Genomic DNA, 22679 nt, shown 5'->3' with positions numbered 1-22679 from the left:
CCCAGCTGTTGCCCGAAGCTGCTGCAATAACAAATATGAGCAAGTGCAGCTGCCTGTGTTCCCTGGTTTGTGTGTCACCACACACATCTGCTGACTGATAAACCAAGTCACCTCATCAGGAGAAAAACAAACCTCCCTGCTGCCTCCTGTGCGAGGGAAGAAGGATGCAGGCAGGAGCTGTGCTGCCAGGAGGGCATGGGAATGTCCCTGGGCATCACACAGGGCAGCTACAGCTACTCTCTGCTGGAGAAAGGACTAAGGATGATGTGAAGGGAAACATCCCCATCAGCAACCTGGAGAGATTCCAAACCAGCCTGGCCACTGTGATCCTGGGCAAGCTGCTGTGAGTGACCCTGCTTAAGCCAGGGGGGGTTGGACTGGATGGTGCCCAGAGGTCCCTTCCAACCCCTCTGTGCTGGCAGCTAAGCAGCATCACCTGACTGGCTACAGAAGGCTTTTAGGCTGTAGAGGATTGATCCATTGAGTGCTAAATAATGGCCTGAGAGTGTCAAAGAGCCATGACAAGGAACAAAGACAGCAGCAAACATCTCAATCACGCAGGGACTCTCGGAACAGAATGAAGCTACCTTTGCTTTGTCTTTGCTAGACTCTCTTGCCTTGGTTTCCTGTGCTTGGCCTTTTATTGTGTCTGAGAATCAGAGACTGTTTTGGGTTGGAAAGGACCTTTTAAAGGTCATAAAGTTCCAATCCCATTGCAGTCAGCAGGTACAGTTGCAGCTTGATCAGTTTTACTAGAAGCTACCGGGGCCAAAATCATGTCCACGTAGATATCCAGGGCAAAACATCAACTTCAGCAGAGTGCCCAGGTGGGCAGCAGAGCCAATGGCATCCTGGGCTGGCTCAGGAGCAGTGTGGGCAGCAGGACAAGGGAGCTGCTTCTGCCCCTGTGCTCAGCACTGCTCAGGACACCCCTGGAGTGCTGTGTCCAGTTCTGGGCTCCTCAATCCAAGAGAGATGTTGAGGTGCTGGAAGGTGTTGAGAGCAGGGCAGCAAGGCTGGGGAGGGGCCTGGAGGAGAGGCTGAGGGAGCTGGGGGGGTGCAGCCTGCAGCAGAGGAGGCTCAGGGCAGAGCTCATTGCTGCCTGCAGCTGCCTGCAGGGAGGCTGTAGCCAGGTGGGGTTGGGCTCTGCTGCCAGGCACCCAGCACCAGAAGAAGGGGACACAGCCTGAAGCTGTGCCAGGGCAGGTCTAGGCTGGATGTTGTTAGGAAGTTGTTGTCAGAGAGAGTGATTGGCATTGGAATGGGCTGCCCAGGGAGGTGGTGGAGTCTCTGTGGCAGGAGGTGTTGAAGCCAAGGCTGGCTGGGGCACTTAGTGCCATGGTCTGGTTGGTTGGGCAGGGCTGGGTGCTAGGTTGGGCTGGCTGAGCTTGGAGCTCTCTTCCAGCCTGCTTGATGCTATGATTCTAAAGATTTCATCTTTCTTGACCAATGTGCTTGGCTCCATCCCTGAGGTTCCCCTGCAGGTCAGCTGTGAACCTGCTTTAGTCTTTTCTCTCGGGATGGTGAAGCTGATTCCCTTCAAGCACTGCAACTGCTCAGGCTGTGCTGCTGTGTCCCAGATAACTTCTGACCACCTGCGTTAGAAATGCAAATCAGCTGCACTTCAGAGGGCTGCTCAGGCCCACCAAGCACTCTGAAGAGAGGCTTCTCCCTCTTGGTACTGCCCTGCCTCAAGTAACCATGACATGCAGTAGCAGAAGGAAGACTTCCAGGACAAAAGCTGACATTTCTGTCCTCCAAAGTCTGAGTGACTTGAAACGATGTCCTTGTGCTGCTCTTTGAGGCAGGGTGCTGGGGTCTGTGTTTATCCCACTGAACTCCCACTATTTAAATCTGTCACATCCTCCTCAGAAGAGGTTTCCTTTGTTTTTTTTTTTCCTATCTGACATAATTTCTAAGGTTTTCAGAGCTGAAAGCCTCTCTAGATGGGGCTGTGGTAAGCCCAGGAGGGAATGCAAGCAGGAGATCTGCTGCTGAGGTAATTTAGCGTCTGTGGTGTGGCAGTGGCAGTGATTGACTCCTGCTGGGAGCTGATATAAACACAGGCATGAAGCATCCCAAAGCACCTCCAGCTCCCTCCTGTTCCTCCCCGAGATGACTTGGTGAGGTGACAGTTAGCAATGAGTAGAATCAATATTCACAATGTTGCTTTTCCTAACCTGCAGCCTCTCTGGAGATAGGAAATAGCTTCAGTTTCTCTCTTTTAGCTATGAATATGCTCATTTTTAAGGGGGAGGCTCTTAAAATTAGATGTTTAAAGCATGAAACTTGACTGCTCAGGCAGGACTAATCCTCTCTGCTCTCCTGTGCTTGTCACCTCCTGAAATCCAACAAAGACAAGTGTGGGGTCCTGCATCTGTGTCCAGTTCTGGGCATCTCACTTCAAGAGAGATGTTGAGGTGCTGGAAGGTGTTGGGAGCAGGGCAGCAAGGCTGGGGAGGGGCCTGGAGCACAGCCCTGTGAGGAGAGGCTGAGGGAGCTGGGGGTGTGCAGCCTGCAGCAGAGGAGGCTCAGGGCAGAGCTCATTGCTGCCTGCAGCTGCCTGCAGGGAGGCTGTAGCCAGGTGGGGTTGGGCTCTGCTGCCAGGTAAGCAGCACCAGAAGAAGGGGACACAACCTGAAGCTGTGCCAGGGCAGGTCTAGGCTGGATGTTAGGAGGAAGTTCCTGGCAGAGAGAGTGATTGGCATTGGAATGGGCTGCTCAGGGAGGTGGTGGAGTCTGTGTGGCAGGAGGTGTTGCAGCCAAGCCTGGCTGGGGCACTTAGTGCCATGGTCTGGTTGGTTGGGCAGGGCTGGGTGCTAGGCTGGGCTGGGGGAGCTTGGAGCTCTCTGCCAGCCTGGTTGACTCTGTTTCCATGTTCTGGGAAAGAACAACTCCACAGACCAGGATAGTTTGGGACTGACCTGTTAGAGAGCAGCTCTGGGGGAAAGGACCTGGGACTGCTGGTGGACAAGAAGATGCTCACAAGCCAGCAATGAGCCCTTGTGGTCAGGAGTAGCTCCAGAGAGGTTGTTCTGCCCCTCTACTCTGCCCTGATGAGGCCACATCTGGAATAGTGTGTCCAGTTCTGCAGCCCTCAGTTGAAGAACCTGAGGGAACTGCTTGAGAGAGCCCAGCCCAGAGGCACAAAGCTGCTGGAGGCAGTGGAGCATCTCTTGTGAGGCCAGGCTGAGGAAGCTGGCAGCAGAGCAGCCTGAGGCTGCCCTCAGTGCTGTGATAGAGATGTGCAGGGCAGTGTCAGGAGGATGCAGCCAGGCTCTGCTCAAGGATATCCCATGACAGGCCAAGGGGCACTGGGGGCAAACTGGAGCAGAGGAGGTGCCACAGGAACCCCAGGGGAAACTTTTTTCCCTGTGAGGGTGGCAGAGCTCTGGAGCAGGCTGCACAGAGAGGTTGTGGAGACTCCTTCTCTGGAGCCATTCCAAACTGTGCTCCTGTGTGACCTGCCCTGGGTCACCCTGCTCTGGTAGGGTCTGGATGATCTTCTGAGGTCCCTTCCAAGCCCTAACATTCTGTGATTGTTGTGCTCTGTTGGATTCTGCTTTTCCAAGCTGGTGGAGAGTGCAGAGTTACTCATCTAGAGCTCCAGGTCCTAAACTGGAGGCAATTTTGCAGACCTCACCATGAGGGCTGAAGGAGTTCACTGAGCCCATTCTGTGGCTCTGTCTGCCCAGGGTAGGGGGGTGACTGCCAGCCCCCAGGGGTGTCCTTTGTGTTGGGCTACCAGCACTTGTTCTTGGCACAACTCAGGCTCATACCAACGAGGGTTTTCTGAGACACAAAACCTTGGCAGGTTTTGGAGAGCAGCACAAGCCAGGGGCTGCTGTCACCAGGCAGGTTGGGTTGGACCACATTGTTCTGGGGAGAAGAGTTCAGCCAGGTGGCCATGAGCCTTTCTTCTGACATCTGCCTTTAGGGTTCCCCAGCCTCTTTACTGCAGCAGGGTAGGCATCACCTGGAACATCTCAGGTGTTGGTAGCAGTGGGGTGCCTGGCAGGAATTGAGACCAAAATATCTTGGTTCCTTTGAAGCTTGGAGATGCATTGACCCAAATCAGGCTTCATTTTGGTAAGGACTTTGTTTTTTAAAGAAGCAAAAAAAACAACCCAAAGCCAACCCTATGAATTAAACCAATTTGCTATCTCATCTCTCAAGTGCTCAGCTCATGGTCTGTCAGCTAATCCTGGTGGCTCTCTTTCCCAGGGCACCTTGGAAACACACAGGAGCTTGCTTCAGGCTAAATTAATTATTCTAGTGACAGTGGCAGCTGCATGATTCCAGCTGCCTTCTCTTCTGGCCACATGATAGCAGCAGGGCTCCAGGCAAATGGGCCACAGGCTCCACGCAGCCATCTCAGAGTGGAGACCCACTCCTGAGTGCACTTGTGCTGAGTCAGCAGCTGAACCTAGCAGAGTGCATGGCAGGTCCATGAATGAGTTCCAGAGAGCACTGAGACTGTTGCATCTGAATTAGGTCTTACCTAGACTGTACAAGAGGAGGCTTAGGGATGTTGTTAGGAAGTTGTTGTCAGAGAGAGTGATTGGCATTGGAATGGGCTGCCCAGGGAGGTGGTGGAGTCTTTGTGGCAGGAGGTGTTGAAGCCAAGCCTGGCTGGGGCACTTAGTGCCATGGTCTGGTTGGTGGGGCAGGGCTGGGTGCTAGGTTGGGCACCACCTCCTCACTGGGCAGCCCATTCCAATGCCAATCACTCTCTCTGACAACAACTTCCTCCTAAAATCCAGCCCAGACCTGCCCTGGCACAGCTTGAGGCTGTGTCCCCTCCTCCTGTTGCTGGCTGCCTGGCAGCAGAGCCCAGCCCCACCTGGCTGCAGCCTCCCTTCAGGTAGTTGTAGACTGCACAGGTCTGTAGAGAGCAGGGAGGGTGCACTCAGAGTAGGGTGAATCAGCTGTTGTTGGTTAGCCAAGACACTATTGCAGCTTCCTTCAGCTCCAGAGGGGTGAATTTGGGCTGGAGAGACCCCTGCCTTTGGGAGGGAATGATGCTTGCAGTGCTGAGGTAGCACAGTGAGGGCATTCTGTAGAGCCTAAGACAGTTCTGTGCCTTGGTGTTGTCATAGCCTCCAGGAAAGGTCTTCAGCCCCAGCTGCAAAGCTGGGCTGACAGTGGTGCTTTTGGATGATTGCTCCTATTCATCAGGCTTCCAGTCCTCAGTGAAATCAGGATGAAGAGGGTTGCATTGTTGGGTTTTTTTTTTAATTCTCTCTAGTGGAGGCTTAGAGGGGAAGAAAAGAAAAGTTGTCCTATTCATTTATTATCAAATCTGCTCTGAAAAGCTAAGAGTTACCCCAGCTGAACTCTCCTTTTTGGGCAGCAGCTCACCATGGGACTCTCAAAATCCATGCAGGGAGTGAGAGACAGGAGGGAAGATGTGCCTGAATCCATGAATTGAGTCTTCATCAAACCATTCTGCTCAGAAAAAAGACTCAGGGTTCTGAGAAATTGGACTTCCCCCACTCCTGTTCTCCCAAGACCCACTTAGAAACCCAGGAGTCAGGAAGTTTTGCCTTGTCAGAAGCTGTAAGTTGTGGTGGCACAGCAATATATTTTTACTGTCCAGATAAAAAAGGAAATTACAGAGTCCATCCTTGCCTGCTGATGCAGTTAGCTGCCTGAGGTCTTGGTGGTTTCACTTCATTTAACATGAGGAAATATAAAGCTGACATCTAAAAATTCCCTCCAGCCATCCTTCATAATTGTAAAAGAGAAAGGAAGGAGAAAAGCCAAACAAAACAAACCCAAACCCAAACCCCAAACAAAAGGATGCCCTCCAAAAAGCCCAAACCAACCAACCAAAACTGAACAGAAACCAACCAAGAATCCTTCCCCCCCTCCCCTGACAAAAAAACCCCAAACCAAAAGCACCAACCAACAAAATCCAAGGGCAAAAGGCAAATGCAAACAAAAATCCACCATAAAAAATCTACCCTCCAAAAAACATTGGGAGCACTGCAAAACAAACACAGGAACAAAAGCTGCCCCAAGCCCCCCCAAAACCCAGTGATCCCCCCAAAAGCAACAGAAAGGACCCCACACAATAACCCCAGGCCAAGGGGGAATGGTTTGAAGCTGAGGCAGAGCAGGCTCAGGCTGGAGCTGAGGAAGAAGTTGTTCAGTAGGAGCATGGCAGGACTCTGGCACAGGCTGCCCAAGGAGGCTGTGGCTGCCTCCTGTCTGGGGGTGGTCAGTGCCAGGCTGGCTGAGACTTTGGGTGGTTGAGTCCAGCTGAGAGGTGTCCCTGCCCATGGTGGGGAGGTTGGAGATGATCTGTGAGGTCCTGTGAGACTTTGGGTGGTTGAGTCCAGCTGAGAGGTGTCCCTGCCCGTGGTGGGGAGGTTGGAGATGATCTGTGAGGTCCTGTGAGACTTTGGGTGGTTGAGTCCAGCTGAGAGGTGTCCCTGCCCGTGGTGGGGAGGTTGGAGGTGATCTGTGAGGTCCTTCTCAACCTGAGCTATTCTGTGATCCACAACCTCCCTTGGCAACCTGCTCCAGTGTCTCACCACCTCACTCTAAGGAATTTCATGGGATCACAGAATTAACCAGGTTGGAAAAGACCTCTGAGATTGAGTCCAACTCAACACTTTCTAATTAACTAACCCATGGCACTAAGTGCCTCATGCAGCCTCCTCTTTATCACCTCCAGGGATGGGGCCTCTCTGGGCAGCCCATTCCAATGCCAATCACTCTCTCTGCCAACAACTTCCTCCTAACATTCAGCCTGAACCTGCCCTGGCACAGCTTGAGGCTGTGTCCTCTTGTTCTGCCCCCAGGTACCAGGCAGGAGAGCCCAACCCCACCTGGCTACAGGCTACAACCTCCCTTCAGGTAGTTGCAGAGAGAAACATCCTAACACCCAGGCTAGACCCTGCCCTCTTCCACCTTAAAGCCATTCCTTGTCCTACCACTGGGTGAGGTTTGGTGTTCAAATGAGGAAGCTGTAAATAAAAGCAACTCCTCACCAGAGCTCCCATGGAAAACCCCCAAGCACCTGGGAATGATGGCTGAGATGTTTGTAATGAGGGATTGAATTAGAGTGACCAATTAATAATGTTCTCAGAGATGCTGTGAGTGCTCTTTTAGTGTGTGCTCATGCAGGGAGGTGAAATCATCACAATCTCAGCTTTTAAGTCTGGGGCAGGGGGAGGTGAAATTAAACTCACTCCCTTCATGGCTCTACAGATAAAGCTGGAAAATGGGATCCCAGAAGGCTTAAGGTAGAAAAGTTGAGTCATGAGACAGAGAAAATAGAAGTTAAAAACACAGTTCTATTGATTTTTCATAGCAACCTCTCAGCTCTTTGATGTCTGCCTGAAGGAAATCTCATGAATGGCTGTGACAGAGAGCCCTTGCTGGTGGCATCCAGTGCCCCTGAGCTCCTGAATCTGGCAGGAGCAGCCTCTGAATTCAGTGGTGTGACAGCAGCTCAGCCCACCCCTTTCTCTGCAGCTCCCATAGAGGAAAGGTTCATCTGTACAGGAGCTCTGTGCTTGTGTCACTGTTACTGTTCAGGATGTGACAGGCTGGAAGGCTTTTGGTCAATTGATGTTGGTGTGAGACAGGAACCTGCCCTATGAGGAGAGGCTGAGGGAGCTGGGGGGGTGCAGCCTGCAGCAGAGGAGGCTCAGGGCAGAGCTCATTGCTGCCTGCAGCTGCCTGCAGGGAGGCTGTAGCCAGGTGGGGTTGGGCTCTGCTGCCAGGCAGCCAGCACCAGAAGAAGGGGACCCAGCCTCAAGCTGTGCCAGGGCAGGTCTAGGCTGGATGTTGTTAGGAAGTTGTTGTCAGAGAGAGTGATTGGCATTGGAATGGGCTGCCCAGGGAGGTGGTGGAGTTGCCGTGGCAGGAGGTGTTGAAGCCAAGCCTGGCTGGGGCACTTAGTGCCATGGTCTGGTTGGTTGGGCAGGGCTGGGTGCTAGGTTGTGCTGGCTGAGCTTGGAGCTCTCTGCCAACCTGCTGGATTCTATGAACACTTGAGACAATGTCCCTCCAAACTTCTTCCATGCACCTCTGCTCTTTCCCCATGGTAAAGTCTAAGATTTAGCTCCTGCTGTGTGGAATGAGAAAGCTTTTATTAAGTAAACATTATCTCTAAAACCGAATTAAAGATAAAATGAGCAGTGGCAGAACATATCTGCCAGGTTCTTCCTGTCAGCTGCAGATTGTGGCATAGCCTGGTGGGCACAGGGCCCCGGGAGCCTGGGTCCTGCCTGGTTCATTAAGCAGTGGGAAGCTATCTCTCAGCTATTAGCATGTGAAATAGAAGCAGCCCCATACCTGTCAAAGAGGAAAGAAAAGACCTTCACACAGCTCCATCTCTGTAATCCAGTCATCAGTTTACTGAGCTGAGGCTTGCTGGGGGGTTCCTCAAACGCCTGTGATGCCTCCTGCTGCTCAGAGCTCTGTGTTTTGATCTCAGATTATGTAGAAAGATTTGTGCCAGCTCCGTTTGGGGTTTGTGTCTGCAGCTGTTCCAAGGCAAAAGTTCCTCCCAGGGCTGAGCATAGTTTGTGCTCCCTGTCTTGCCCCAGAGGCACCTCTGGTGTGGGTCTGGGGTGTTGGAGGTGAGGAGAAATGCATCCCTCTGCTTTGCTGTGCATGCCCCCAGGGGCATCCCCTGCCCTCCTGTGGAGGTGCTGTTGGCTTCCAAACTGAACCTTGGATGCTTTGTGTCTGACCCCAGTGAAACCTGCCCACGGCCAGGTTGGAGAATGAGGGTGAGATGTGATGGTTTGGGTGTTCCCTGCCCCCCCCCACTTTAGAAATCACCCAGGCTAGACTCAGCCAGCTCTGGAACTATGAATGAAGCTTATATTTACAGCTGGCACAATAGACAAGCAGATAGTTACAGTGCATACAGTTATAGACAGAAGTAGACAAGGGAAAAGGGAATACAGAAGCACAACTCCCAGAAACCTGAGTTCCCAGGAGAGGCTCTCAACCACCCCTCACCTTCCCCCTGCCCCTCTCAACCTTACCCCAGTCCCAGGGAAGAATGGAGGTTCAGCCAGGGGGTTAGGAAGCAAAGTGGGTTAAGGCAAATGGAGGGTGAGGTTAGGGAGGTGCAGCCCCAGCAGGAGCGGTGCCGAGTGGGTAGCTCAGGCTGCTCTTCCTTGCTCCTGTGAGCACAGCAGACATCACCTCTGTTTTCCTGGCACAGCCTGTAACCTAGTTCTTCTCACCAAAACACTCTAGCCTGCTTCAAACTAGCACAGATGTGGATTAGGAAGGTTCTACCTGGTGCCAGGCTGCTGTAGGTGCTTTAGGGAGGTGAAATGGGTTTGTGAGAAGGGAAGTTTGCACTCGAGAGGTCACTGAAATGTGCAAGAGCAAAGACACTGAGCTCTAGGTGAGGGGCTGGGGTGGCTGATGTGAGTGCCTACACTTCTGTTCCACAGCACAGAAACAAAGTTCTATCTAAGGAAGAAGGCAGTGGGGTTAAGATAGAGTCTGGAGAGACCAGAGCTGTCCCACGAAACCAGCAAACCCTTGTGTTTAAAAACTGATCCTCTCACCTTTGAAAGCTACATCTCGAGCTGCTTGGAGGAGCAGTTCTTGTCTCACTCGTACTTGGGTGTCCACCTGTGCTGGCTTGAGGCTAATTGGGATATCTTAATGAGAGAAGTTAGACTATTGGCTGTGAAAGGAGAAGAATGGTGGTGTCTGTCACCCACTTGTTCTGCTGGGGCATAGGATAACAGCTTTGCACTCTCTTGTGTGCAGCAGCAGCACAGGTACCTGCAGGTAACTCCCTGTAGCCATCCACTGCCAGTCCCACAGGGCCATACCTTTGTCTTTTGCTGCTGCCACCAGAATCAATACCTGGAGAGAGGAACTTTAAGTAGTCACCAGCTGCCTTGGGTTTACAAGTTCACAGCATCCTAACACTAGGCTGTTTCCAGCATAAACTGGCTTGACAATGCAGCTTCATTCCTCAACTTCCAGCCAGCTTAGCCTGGGTGAATTCCTGACTGGGGTGGTGGGGCACAGGTAACACCCAAACCACTACAGTGACCATGAAGACAAAGCTGGAACTCAGTAAGCTCCAGCTCAGCATGAGGAGAAACGTCCCTGGTGTGAGGGTGCTGGAGCAGGCTGCCCAGAGAGGTTGTGGAGTCTCCTCCTCTGGAGGGTTTCCAAACCACATCAGTCTCCCCTGCTCTGGTTTCAAACCACTGTCTCTCATCTCCAGGCAAGCAGCAACAGAAGGGGACACAGCCTGAAGCTGTGCCAGGGCAGGTCTAGGCTGGATGTTAGGAGGAAGTTCCTGGCAGAGAGAGTGATTGGCATTGGAATGGGCTGCCCAGGGAGGTGGTGGAGTCTGTGTGGCAGGAGGTGTTGCAGCCAAGCCTGGCTGGGGCACTTAGTGCCATGGTCTGGTTGGTTGGGCAGGGCTGGGTGCTAGGTTGGGCTGGCTGAGCTTGGAGGTCTCTTCCAACCTGCTTGCTGCTATGAGTCCATTGTGGTGAGGACCCCAGAGCTGGACACAGCACTCCAGATGCAGTCTCACCAGAGCAGAGTGGCAGAAGCACCTCTCTGGCTCTACTGGGCACCACAGAGGGCATCCTTGTGACTACTGCAGCCAAAGTGCACAGACAAAAAACCTCTCTGGGAAGAGGATCAACCCGAGGGTGAGTTTGTGTGCAGCAGGGTTTTATTTCTGACTCTGGCTGGCCAGGGGCAGGAGCTCACATCATGAACTAATGGCCTGAGAAATGTCATTTAAAAATAAAAGATATGTTGGAGGCAGAGCAGCAACAACCTCTTGGCCTGTCCTGGGGTCTAGCTGTTGCTCCTCCTTTCCCCTTCAGTGTTTTAAAAGTGATTTCTTTTTATTATTATTATTTTTTCTTTAAAAAGCTGTTTGATCTAAAGCAAAAAGAAACCACCCAAAAAAGGACTTAATTACAGAGCAAAGCTTCTTTCTTTTTCTTCCCCCCCCCCTTCTCTTTTTGTCTCAATTTGCACCATTTTGACAACAACCCTTTAAATGCAGGGACCCTGGCACAGCTTAATTGAGATTCTGGTGCTGTGTTTTTGCACTAATTGATACCCGTGTTGGCAGACCGAGCTCAGCGACCCAGCAATGAATGGACAGGAAGAATGAGGCTATCAGCTTAGCCTCGCAGGTGGTCCTTTCCTGATCAAGATTAAAGAACATTGGCAGGGCACTGCAGGAGAGGCAGTGCTGCTGATAGCCTCTGCTGGTCTCATTTCGTGGTTAAGCACAGGATTTCAGTGCTTAGGCTGAGACTTTTTTTTTTCAGTCTGGCTCCATTTGCAGTCTGTAATAATAATAATCATACCTAAAAGGGGCTGAGAAATGACTTGATTACACTGTGGAAAGAGGTGGGCAAGGAGAAAATGCCAGCTACCAAAGAGAGACTTTTAATCTGGCAGGGGGAAAGGGGGAAATAAAAAGGGTAGGTGAGAGCTAAGATTTTTGGCTTGGGTTTGGAATCACAGAATCAGTCAGAGTTGGAAGGGGCCACAAGGAGCAGACAGTTCCAGCCCCCCTGACGTGGGCAGGGACACCCTACTCTAGAGCAGGCTGCACACAGCCTCAGCCAGCCTGGCCTGAAACACTTCCAGGGATGGGATCATTGAAAAAGAACCCCCCCAAACCCAACAACAGTAACCTCAGGCCAAGGGGGAATGGTTTGAAGCTGAGGCAGAGCAGGCTCAGGCTGGAGCTGAGGAAGAAGTTGTTCAGTAGAAGTCTGGCACAGGCTGTCCAGGGAGGCTGTGGCTGCCTCCTGCCTGGGAGTGTTCAGTGCCAGGCTGGATGAGACCTTGAGCAGATGAGTCCAGCTTAGACGTGTCCCTGCCCGTGGTGGGGAGGTTGGAGGTGATGATCTGTGAGGTCCTTTCCAACCTGAGCTATTCTGTAATCCACAACCTTCCTGGGCAACCTGTTCCAGCATCTCACCACCCTCACTCTAAGGCATTTCTTCCTAATACCCAGTCTAAATCTGCTCTCTTCCATCTTAAATCCATCCCTTGCCTCCAGCAGCAGTTTTCTGTGATGGGAAGAGGCTTTGCTGCAACTCTTGGGCTGGAAAAGCTGATGGGACACTTTGGCTTTGTGATCGGTGAAAATGAGGTGGCCTGGGGTGTGCTGGTGGCTTTTATGGAGCTGCACCAAAGCAGATCTTAACGTGGAAGCTGCAAGTGGCTGTTGTGCAGCTGGGACAAGCTACTTTTGGCTGCTTTTCATTCCATAAGGCAGGGCAAGTGTCAGTACAAAACCTGTGAGGAAGCTGGCAAGAGCAGACTCTGTGCCAGAGCAGGCAGGAGGAGCTGGGCGCAAGAAGAGCATGGTGCAGGGAGACCTGGATGCAAGAACTGCACAGAGGCAGTGAAACACTTTAGCCCCTGAAACATTGCACTGTTGTTGTTTATACGAGCTCAATATGCCTCTTGCACAGCTCAGCCAAGGGGCAAGGTTTTGTCACAGCAGGCTGTGCCAAAGTTTGAATCCAAGATCCTGGCAGGAGAAGGAAAGAAGAAGACCTTTGGAATGACTCAGTAGTGCAGCTCGTCCTCCAGGAGGCAGGGAAATGTGCTCTGGCAGCTGAGTGTGGCCAGCTGGCCGTTCTCAGGGCACTGGCACATCCATCACTGATGGTTATTAAGATATTTCCAGGGCAATAAATCCAGGCTGTTGCTCAGATGATGAACTCCACTTCATTGAGCTAGAATTAGGTCGAAGAGGAAGCTCTTTGGCTCAGGCTGGGTTTTGCCTGCGTGCAGGCTGATCTACACTTCCACAGAGGTGTGTTGGTCTAACTTGTGTGTGAATCTCTCTCCTGCTGCACCTACTGGGCTCTTTTAAAGCACCATTAAATTCCATCATTGTCAACTGCCTGTAGCTTGAGATGCTCCCACTAAGGCCCAGGACTTTCAGAGCTGAGCAGGTCCTACTTAAGCTTGGTTTGTTTGTTCTGGTAGGCTGGGAATGGTTGCAGTGCAGGTTAGGTTTGCTCAGGGGCTGCAGGTGTCAGCAGCACAGTGAGTTTGTGGCACCATTAGTGTGTGGATTAAGAAATCATTTCAGTTGGAAAAGACCTTTAAGATGATTGAGTCCAACCAGCAGCCCAACATCTCTGTGCCCACTAAATCATGTCCCAGAGTGCCACATCTACATGATTTTGTGATCAACTTGGAGGAGAGCAGCCTGGTGAGGGATCTCCTCAATGCTCAGCAAGAGCTAAAGGGTGGGGGGCAAGAGGGTGAGGCCAGACTCTTATCACTGTCTTCTGCTTAATCTAGTATGACTACAATGAAGCTACAAATGCTATTACTCAGAGCAGGCTCTTCTCAGTGGAGCCAAGGGGCAGGACAAGGGGTAGATGGCACAATCTGGAACCCAGCAGGTTCCATCTGAGCAGGAGGAGGAACTTGTTTGGTGTGAGGATGCTGGAGGCCTGCAGCAGGCTGCCCAGAGAGGTTGTGGAACCTCCTCCTCTGCAGACCTTCCAATCCCACCTACTGTTAATGCATCATCTTAAATACCAGCACATACTGTGTCTGTCTATGTATAAAAGCACTTTTTGCTAAAGCAGGGACATATTGTTTGCTAACTGAGACTGAGCCCAAAGCAAGGGCAACAAAGCTAGGGAGGGGCCTGGAGCACAGCCCTATGGGGAGAGGCTGAGGGAGCTGGGGGGGTGCAGCCTGCAGCAGAGGAGGCTCAGGGCAGAGCTCATTGCTGTCTGCAGCTGCCTGCAGGGAGGCTGTAGCCAGGTGGGGTTGGGCTCTGCTGCCAGGCAGCCAGCAGCAGAAGAAGGGGACACAGCCTGAAGCTGTGCCAGGGCAGGTCTAGGCTGGATGTTGTTAGGAAGTTGTTGTCAGAGAGAGTGATTGGCATTGGAATGGGCTGCCCAGGGAGGTGGTGGAGTGGCTGTGCCTGGAGGTGTTGAAGCCAAGGCTGGCTGGGGCACTGAGTGCCATGGTCTGGTTGGTTGGGCAGGGCTGGGTGCTAGGTTGTGCTGGCTGAGCTTGGAGCTCTCTTCCAACCTGCTTGGTTCTATGATTGTTATCTTTGGTACATTTTTTCCCCCATTTTGCTGTTCAGCAGCTGACTTTTACATATTTCCAATGGAGCTATTTAGTGTAGCCCATTAGAATTTCCCAACCTCATCACAATCTATTTTTCTAACAGGGTCACCTTTAACACAGGAGGAGATGAATGCATTTTATTAACACCCATTGGTTTCTGAGGGGTGTCTGAAAGCTGACATTTGTTATTTTATTATTATTATTGCTTTTAAAACTGCTATTATTAATCCAGGAGGACTGGGTGGGGGGGGGAAGGAAAGATCTAAAGTGTGGTATACAACTTGGGAAAATTCACATAGCATCATAGAATCAACCAGGTTGGAAGTGACCTCCAAGATGATCCAGTCCCAATTAAAGGGAAGGTCTCTTCCTGCTGGGGAAAGAAAAAGAAAGAAAGAAAAAGCTTTGAAGCTTTTTTTGGGTGTGTTTTGTAGTTAGCTGAATCTGTCACTTCTTTTTGAAGTGAGTTCAGATGATGAAGGCTGTGAGTGGCCACAACGTATCAAGGGCAACAGCTGATTCTGCTGTGCTTTAGAGAAGAGGGTAAATGTCTCTGATTTATCAATATCACAGAAGCCAGCAGGCTGGAAGAGAGCTCCAAGCTCAGCCAGCCCAACCTAGCACCCAGCCCTGCCCAACCAACCAGACCATGGCACTAAGTGCCCCAGCCAGGCTTGGCTTCAACACCTCCTGCCACAAAGACTCCACCACCTCCCTGGGCAGCCCATTCCAATGCCAATCACTCTCTCTGACAACAACTTCCTAACAACAGCCAGCCTAGACCTGCCCTGGCACAGCTTGAGGCTGTGTCCCCTTCTTCTGTTGCTGGCTGCCTGGGAGCAGAGCCCAACCCCAGCTGGCTACAGCCTCCCTGCAGGCAGCTGCAGGCAGCAATGAGCTCTGCCCTGAGCCTCCTCTGCTGCAGGCTGCACCCCCCCAGCTCCCTCAGCCTCTCCTCACAGGGCTGTGTTCAGAGGGGTTCTCCTTGGCTAAAACGTCCTCACTCCTGCCAGTTGTCTTCTGTCGTGAGCAATATTTGCTAATCCTCTGCTGACAAGTGACTCCAGGAGATGTCTAAACTGCCCTGAGCCAGGGCACGTCGCAGCACTCTGCTTTAGTATCTCTCTCTCTGCCTCCAAAGGCGCTGAGCAGCCTTTAGCCATCACTTCGATGCTCTGCATTCTTGCTGCCTTTTAGAGAGTTTAAAAAAAGAAGGCGGTTGGGGAGGGGGAGAAAAAAAGCAAACAAACCCCAGACAATTCCGAGTTCCACTGCTGGGGGCTGCCTGTTAATCTCCTCCCATTGTCCTCTTTCGGTGGCTTTCTGCGGTCCCGCGGCAGTGAGGTCTGTCTGCGGCGCTGCGGCTGTGACCCGAGCAGGCAGCAGCAGAGCGGCGGCAGCGCTGCCCCTCGCACAGGAACCCCGCAAGATGCTGATCCCCTTCGGGGCTCCTTTGGTTCATCTTTTAGGCAGCAACAAAACTGATCAACAGGGCTCTTGTTTGGTCTAAACTGTGGTGGGAAGGGGGAAAAAAGAACCCGAAACCTCGGTTTATTTTCCTTTTTATCTGCAAGTAGGTTTCTTTCTGCTGGGCTCTGACAGAAGGGTGAGAGGTTTCCATCTCTTAGTCTAATTAATACCTTTAATCTTTTTTAATGGTTAAACAGCCTCCCTTTGGTTGCAAGGCAGCGAGGAGATAAAGGCACATAAGGCTGGAGGTTAATCCCTGCATTTTAGCTCTTCATTTCTGCTAGAGGGATTCCCTTTCCCTCGCCTCTGTTTACTTCTAAGCGCTCTTCAGACGCAGGGAACAAGAGACAACAAGCACCAAAAACAAGGAAAAAGAAGGGAAGAAAAGTTTGATCAGGGCTATCAGTCAAGATTAGGCAGCCATTAAACTTTTTGGAGTGTAACAAGCAATAATTGGAGGCTGAACAAATGAGCTAATCCTGTCCTGTGTCTTGATTCTTTTTATTACAATGGCTGAGAAGCAAACAGAAATGAACACTTTTATGTGGAGGGTTTTGCTCTGTAAGGTCCTCTCTGCCTTGTGTTATTCCAGAGCAGATTGTGTGTGAAACTCAGCAACACAAAGAGGAAAGGGGAGGGAAAAAATAGGAGGTGGCTGGATTAGGAAAATGCTGTCTGCAGTTCTGGTGAGCTCTGCCAGCCTTGGGCCACTGCTGCCTGCCTGCAAGCTGATGAAAGCTGGGTCAGCTTGAGTATGGAACTGCAAAGGCTGAGAACACCAATGGCAGTTCTTTTAATGTCTTCTCACCTTAGAGATGAGGCAAGATAGTGAGGTGGGGTAGATCATAGAATCAGTCAGGGTTGGAAGGGACCACAAGGAGCAGCCAGTTCCAACCCCCGTGCCATGCCCAGGGACATCCTACCCTAGAGCAGGCTGCACACAGCCTCAGCCAGCCTGGCCTCAAACACCTCCAGGGATGGGGCCTCATCCTTCCAGGGATGGGGCCTCATCCTTCCAGGGATGGGGCCTCATCCTTCCAGGGATGGGGCCTCATCCTTCCAGGGATGGGGCCTCATCCTTCCAGGGATGGGGCCTCATCCTTCCAGGGATGGGGCCTCATCCTTCCAGGGATGGGGCAACCTATTCCAGGCTCTCACCACTCTCATGCTCAACAGCTTCCTCCTTATGTCCAGGCTGAACCTCCCCACCTCCAGCTTTGCTCCATTCCCCCTGGTCCTGTCACTCCCTGACAGCCTAAAAAGTCCCTCCTCAGCTTTTTTGTAGGTCCCCTGTGGGTGGTGAGGTGGGGTAGGTGGAGAGGTGATTTAAAGGATACTCTGAGGAGAAAAAAGCCTCCCTCCTGTAGGTAGACTCGCAGGAGTATTTAGTGCTGCTTCAGGTGGTGTTGGTCCTTGCCTCTGCTGCCAGCCAAGTTATTTTTTTGCCTGAATAGCCTACAGAAGGATGCTGGAGATGGAGACATTGGCATGTAGAGTTTGTAAGGGAATTCTGTGATAAAAATCACCTTTTGCTTGACTCTTCCATTTGGGATTTTAATGTCTTTAAGTGAAGTGTAGATGTGGGAGCATTCTGCAAATGAGATTAGGAGCTCTGATGTAACCCTCCCAAAGAGATTATGTGCTTTAGGATTTGGGCTCAGACATGGATGTGCCCTCAAAAAAGACTTTAAAAAATAAATGAAATTGGATTGGTTGGGTGGGGTTTATTATTATTATTATTATTATTATTATTATTATTATTATTATTATTATTATTATCAGTTTTCCTTTGTATACCAAGAAATAGTTTTACCTTCGTTGAGTGGTGCTTGCTGCTTGGGTAAATGCTTCTCCTGTTTCCACTGACCTGAGATGTCCTGAATGGGAATCCTTTAAGTAAAAACACCAACCCCAGCTCCACCACCTTTGAGAGGTAAAAGTCAGACAAGAGCAGCTGGTACCTGTGTGAGGCTTCTCTTTGCTTTGGGAAGTCACAGCAGGTTTAGGAGGAGCTGTGCTTCATTTTGTGCAACACTCCTGTTCAGTGGCAGCTTACAAGAGCAGCAGTGAGTGCCAATATTGCCACTCTCACTGCAATATTAGTTCTCTGTACTACAAGGTGCAGCTTAGCTCAGCCACGGGGCCTGTGTGCTCCTCCTGCCCCCAGCAGCCATGCACACAGAGTCCTCTTCTCCTAGGAAAGTTCTTCTAGTGCTGCAATGATTTCTGCTGGTGGTGCTTTAAAAGGCTGTTTCTGCCCAAGGTCAGAGAATTGTAGAATCATTTTGGCTGAAAGAGACCTTTCAGATGAAGTCTGAAGCACTGCCTGAGGCATCACAAAACCATGCCCTTCAATGCCACATCTCCACGGCTTTTAAATACCTCCAGAGATGAGGACTCCACCACTGCCCTGGGAAGCCTGCTCCAGCCTTTGGCAACTCTTTTGAGGAAGAAATTGTTCTTAGTATCCAGCTCAAACCTCCCCTAGTGCGAGTTGACATTTCCTCTTGTCCTATCTCTTGTTCCTTGGAGAAGAGGCTGATGTCTGCCTCCAACCTCTTTGCAGGGAGCTGCAGAGAGCGAGAAGATTTCCCCTAAACCTCCTTTTCTCCAGGCTGCACGACCCCAGTGCCCTCAGCTGTTGTGCTCTAGGTGCCTCACCTCTGGGCAGCATCCCTGCAGAGCAGTTGGCAGACTCCCCTCAGCAGTGCAGCCTCTGGAGCAAAGGCTGCTGGAGCGAGGCACCCACTCCGAGAAACACCTCGTTCTCTGTGGGGGCAGCTAGGAACTCTGCTAATACAAATAATTAGCATTAAGTGGCCTTTAATGAGGGACTGAAGAGAAGAGTGTATTGCCTTTATAGATGAGTTCATTAGACACCAATGTATGTTAAAAAGTCCATTTTAATTTAGTGCTTCATAAGCACGAGTGTCTTGTCAGAGAGGAGAGAGGCAATGAGTCTTCCCTCACTCTGCCTTCACCTCATTATCAAGAAGATATTGGCAAATACAGAGAGCAGAAGAAGAGTCAAATGATGATTTCTAACCCAACCATGTCCTCAAATTGTCTTCCTTCCCATTATTTTGAGACTGGTTTGCTGATATTTCAACGACCTCCCTGGTCCCCAGGCAGAGCCCTGCCTGGGAGCTCTCACTGACTCCTGCAGGCCACCCTTTGAAGGAAGCAGTTCTCATTCTTTACCTCTGCAATCTTAATAGAAAGAAATTAAGATTCTACAAATTTAAGATTCTGTTACAAAGTTAAGATTCTACAACTAAATGAACATTCTATTTCAGGCACCAGCCCTGGAGGTCTTCAAGAAGAGAGTGTATGAGGCACTCAGTGCCATGGTCTAGTTGACTGGATGGAGCAGGGGGATAGGTTGGACTGGATGATCTTGGAGGTCTCTTCCAGCCTGGTTGATTCTGTGATTCAGCTTCAGCTTATTTCATTACACTTATTTTCTCTGTAAATCAGATATATTCTACGTCTTCTAACTCAGGTGAATTTATTAAACCCCTCTGGTTCTGTGCTAGTTTAAGGCTGACTGGAATATTGTAAGAAGAGAAATTAGATCATTGGTTGTAAAAAGAAAATGATGGAGTTTATATCATCCATTGGTTTGCTAAAAGGGATAAAAAGCCAAAGTACAAACAGTTCTTCCCTCTTTGCTTCTGAGTGCTGGATCTCTTCACTTCTCTCTATAGATAGGGCTGGGTGATAGCTTGGACTGGATGATCTTGGAGGTCTCTTCCAACCTGGTTGATTCTATTCTAAGAATTGAAATGGGGACTGGAGGGATGGGCTCACTTATGGTGAGAGGCTGGGAGACCTAAAAACGCATGGTTCAGCTGCCTGGTGATGCTGGTCTGCAAGAGTCAGAGGGTCAGCCCTTCAGAAGAAATGTAGTGCACTGGAATTAGCTGTGGTGGCCTGAAGGAGAGCCTGGAGAGAGGGAAAACCTCCTGGCTGCTGAGTCTATTGGGCTTTGGAATCGTAGAATGGTTTAGGTTGGAAGGGACCTCAAAGCTCAGCCAGTTCCAACCCCCTGACATAGGCAGGGACAGCTCCCACCAGCCCAGGTTGTTCAGGGTCTCATCCAACCTGGCCTTGAACAGCTCCAGGGAGGTTGTGGAGCACAGAATCACCCAATGTGATGATCTGCAGAGCTCCCTTCCAGAATTTAGCAGACTGTAAGTAGTCAGTTGTCCAGAACTCCCTTAGAAATAGGACTCCCTATCACTTTATTGAGGGTTGAGTTCACAGCCACTGCTGATCTGGATTTGTAAGCTGAAAGTCATCCGTGTTCATTAGGTAGGAAAAGAGAAGGAAGGACCACTGCAGAGTTATTGTTTTGGTGGTGTTGGTGGAAGCACAGACAAGGAGCATCTGGCTGGAAGGAAGGCAGAGTGCCATTCCCATTCACTAACAGGCTTCCACTCTTTTGCTATCTTCTTTATCTACAGGGTCTTTTAAAAATGAATTAGACAGCAAAGCAATTAAGCCATAACACAGCCTTTGCTGAGCTACTCATCGACTGATCCCAGCCTTTAAACAGCTAATTGTCAATAATAACACAATCAACATTTACAGCCTGCCTGTGCCCCTTCTCAGAAGTGCTTTCCTGTTGCTGTGGTGGCTTTCTAGGGAAAGGCTGCTTCAGCCCAAATCCTGTTGTCTGGAATTGTCCTTTGCCACAGATGCCTGGTGCATAAAAATGCAGACATGGATTTTCTCCAGAAAGGCTCTTTTGGAGTTCTGGGGAAACATAATCTTTATCTTCTGCTCCTCCAAAGGAATTTCTGTGAGTCCCCTTAGCTGGAAGCAGTGGGAGCCTGCTTCGTTATTCCTTTGGGGGAGGGGATGTTCTGGAACACAACATCCCTGAGTGACATTGGGGTGTGGTACCCTTGGGTCAGATTCTCCCAGATAAATCTGGGTGTCAGGCTTGCTGTGAGGGGAGGCTCAAGTTTTTGACTGCATTTACTTGTTTGTTGCAGGAAGTGAGCGACACTGCACGGGGATGGAGTTGTGTGAAAGGAGGGATTTAAAGCAGAGGTGGCTTGGTAAATGGGGGAAGAGGTAGGTGGTGCTCTAAGCCTCTGACCTCAGGGGGTTTGGGCTGCTCTTTCAGCTGATGGCACCAATAAGGTTTTAGAGAAGAAAGGCTTTTTCTTAGCATCAGTCAGGGTTGGAAGGGACCACAAGGAGCAGCCATTTCCAACCCCTCTGCCATGGGCAGGTGCACCTCACACTAGAGCAGGCTGCCCACAGCCTCATCCAGCCTGCTCATCTTTAAAGACCTCCAGGGATGAGGCTTCCACCACCTCCCTGGGCAACCCCTTCCAGGCTCTCACCACCCTTATGCTGAACAACTTCTGCTTAACATCCAGTCTGAATCTCCCCATTTCCAGCTTTGTTCCATCCCCCCCCCAAGTCCTATCACCACCTGACAGCCTCAAAAGTCCCTCCCCAGCTTTCTTGTAGCCCCCTTCAGATACTGCAAGGCCACAGTAAGGTCCCCTGGGAGCTTTCTCCTCTCCAGACCGCACAGCCCCAACTGCCTCAGTCTCTGCCCATGTGTGAGGAGTTAAAACACAGCCATGTGGAGTAATGTCCACATTGAAAGGAAAGAAAATAAAAACCCACAAAAAAAGAGACCATTTTAATTGTCTGGTTCCAAGAGAGAGGCTTAGCAGAAGGCATTTGTGTGCCAGTGATGAGATTCCCTTTGCACAACGTAGATATTTGCTCTGTAAATTAACCAGAGGATGTGTAATTTGTTTCCTTTTTGCTACTTCTTCATTAAGCCCTGGTGCTGAGCTGAATTATATTTGCCATAAAGCTCGTTCAGTAATTCATTTCCAAATGCAAGGAATGCAGCTCTGTTTCATACTTTAAGTGGATTAGGGCTGTTACTACAACTCCAGTTGATTAGGGATGCTGTTGGGAAGTCCTAATTTAAAAAGTCCTAAATTAAAACGGAACTAAATGTGCTGTAACTTTAGAAGATTTGCTGCCATTAAGAAGAAGAAAAAAGGCACAAAATCAAACATTTCTCAGCCTTGAAAAGCTGCTTTAGCCAGAGCTTTTGTCAGCAGCCCAAAGTGCAGGGAGATGAAGGATGTGGCTTTATTTGGGGTGGCAGCAGAGCAGAAAGGCAAAGTCCAGCCGCAAAGGGCTCTCGTTAGGGTTAGCAGGGAGCCAGACCTCTTCTCGTGGTGGAGAGAAACCACATCAGAAGGGACCAGTGTCCCCCCTCCCTGTGCTGAAGAGGATGAGAGGAGCAGGTTTTGCAGACAGCTGACAGCTCTGCAGCTGTGACTCTACCTGTCACACACCTGTCTGGGACAGCCTCTCATGGCTGGGTGAACGTGTCACTTGGTAAGGTGATGGACCTCCCCAGGCACCCCGGAACAACAGGAGGCACTGCTGTGTTCTCTGCATGAGCACATGTGCTGTCCCTGGAGGGACACAGCAGCTGCTCTGCAGAAGCTCATCCTTGTGCAAACAGGCATGGCTTGGGCTGGAAGGGACCGAGCGGGCTGCAGCACCAGTGCCTTGCGCTGGAACCAGCCACGGGAGCTGGTGGCAGCTCATATGCACATCAAGCAGCAAGTGCTAAGTGGGACAGGCCCACAGTGAGCACCAGTGGCTCACAAGGAGGGCTGGGGAGGCTGAGAGGAAGAGCTCAGGGGTGATTTCTGACAGGAGAGAAGGTGCAGCCCGAGCTCATCCTTTATTGCAGAACTCCAATTTGCCATGAAGGCTCAGCAGCATCTGCTGCTCTGCCTCCTCCTCCGTGCTGAGCTGCCTTTGATGAGAGCAGCAGCCTCTCTTTGTCGAGACCAGGAACAAAAACACACCCCACCTGATGACTTGTTTCAGACAGGACTGCTCCCCTGATTGTGAATTAATTAGAGAAGTTGTTTGTGTTCTGCTGCACCCTGGGAAAACGAATCCTGTTCGTGGCCCCAGAATAGCTTCTCTGGTTGGAATAAATTAGGTTTGTGTTTGTAGTGCAGCTTTAAAGTCTTGGGTTGCATTTAAAGGAGCACAGCACTCTGAGGCTGAAAAGAAAGAGGACAAGAAAGGGTGGGGAGAGGCTGAAGGAG

The 22679-nt window shown here is 50.7% G+C and overlaps 1 long non-coding RNA gene across 2 annotated transcripts in view; it reads left to right on the top strand.

The window, feature by feature from the left end:
• LOC135189799 (uncharacterized) overlaps positions 1-22679 on the top strand; it is a 43763-nt gene that overhangs the window by 9993 nt on the left and 11091 nt on the right. For both annotated transcript variants that reach the window (XR_010308317.1, XR_010308318.1), the window contains exon 2: positions 20565-20646. This is a non-coding gene — a long non-coding RNA (uncharacterized LOC135189799). The remainder of the gene's footprint in view (positions 1-20564; positions 20647-22679) is intronic.

The sequence above is a fragment of the Pogoniulus pusillus genome, chromosome 34 (genome assembly GCF_015220805.1).
Source record: "Pogoniulus pusillus isolate bPogPus1 chromosome 34, bPogPus1.pri, whole genome shotgun sequence".
In the NCBI taxonomy this organism is placed as follows: Eukaryota; Metazoa; Chordata; class Aves; order Piciformes; family Lybiidae; genus Pogoniulus; species Pogoniulus pusillus.
The sequence above is the reverse complement of the archived record's forward strand: the minus strand, read 5'-3'. Positions and strand labels throughout refer to the sequence as shown.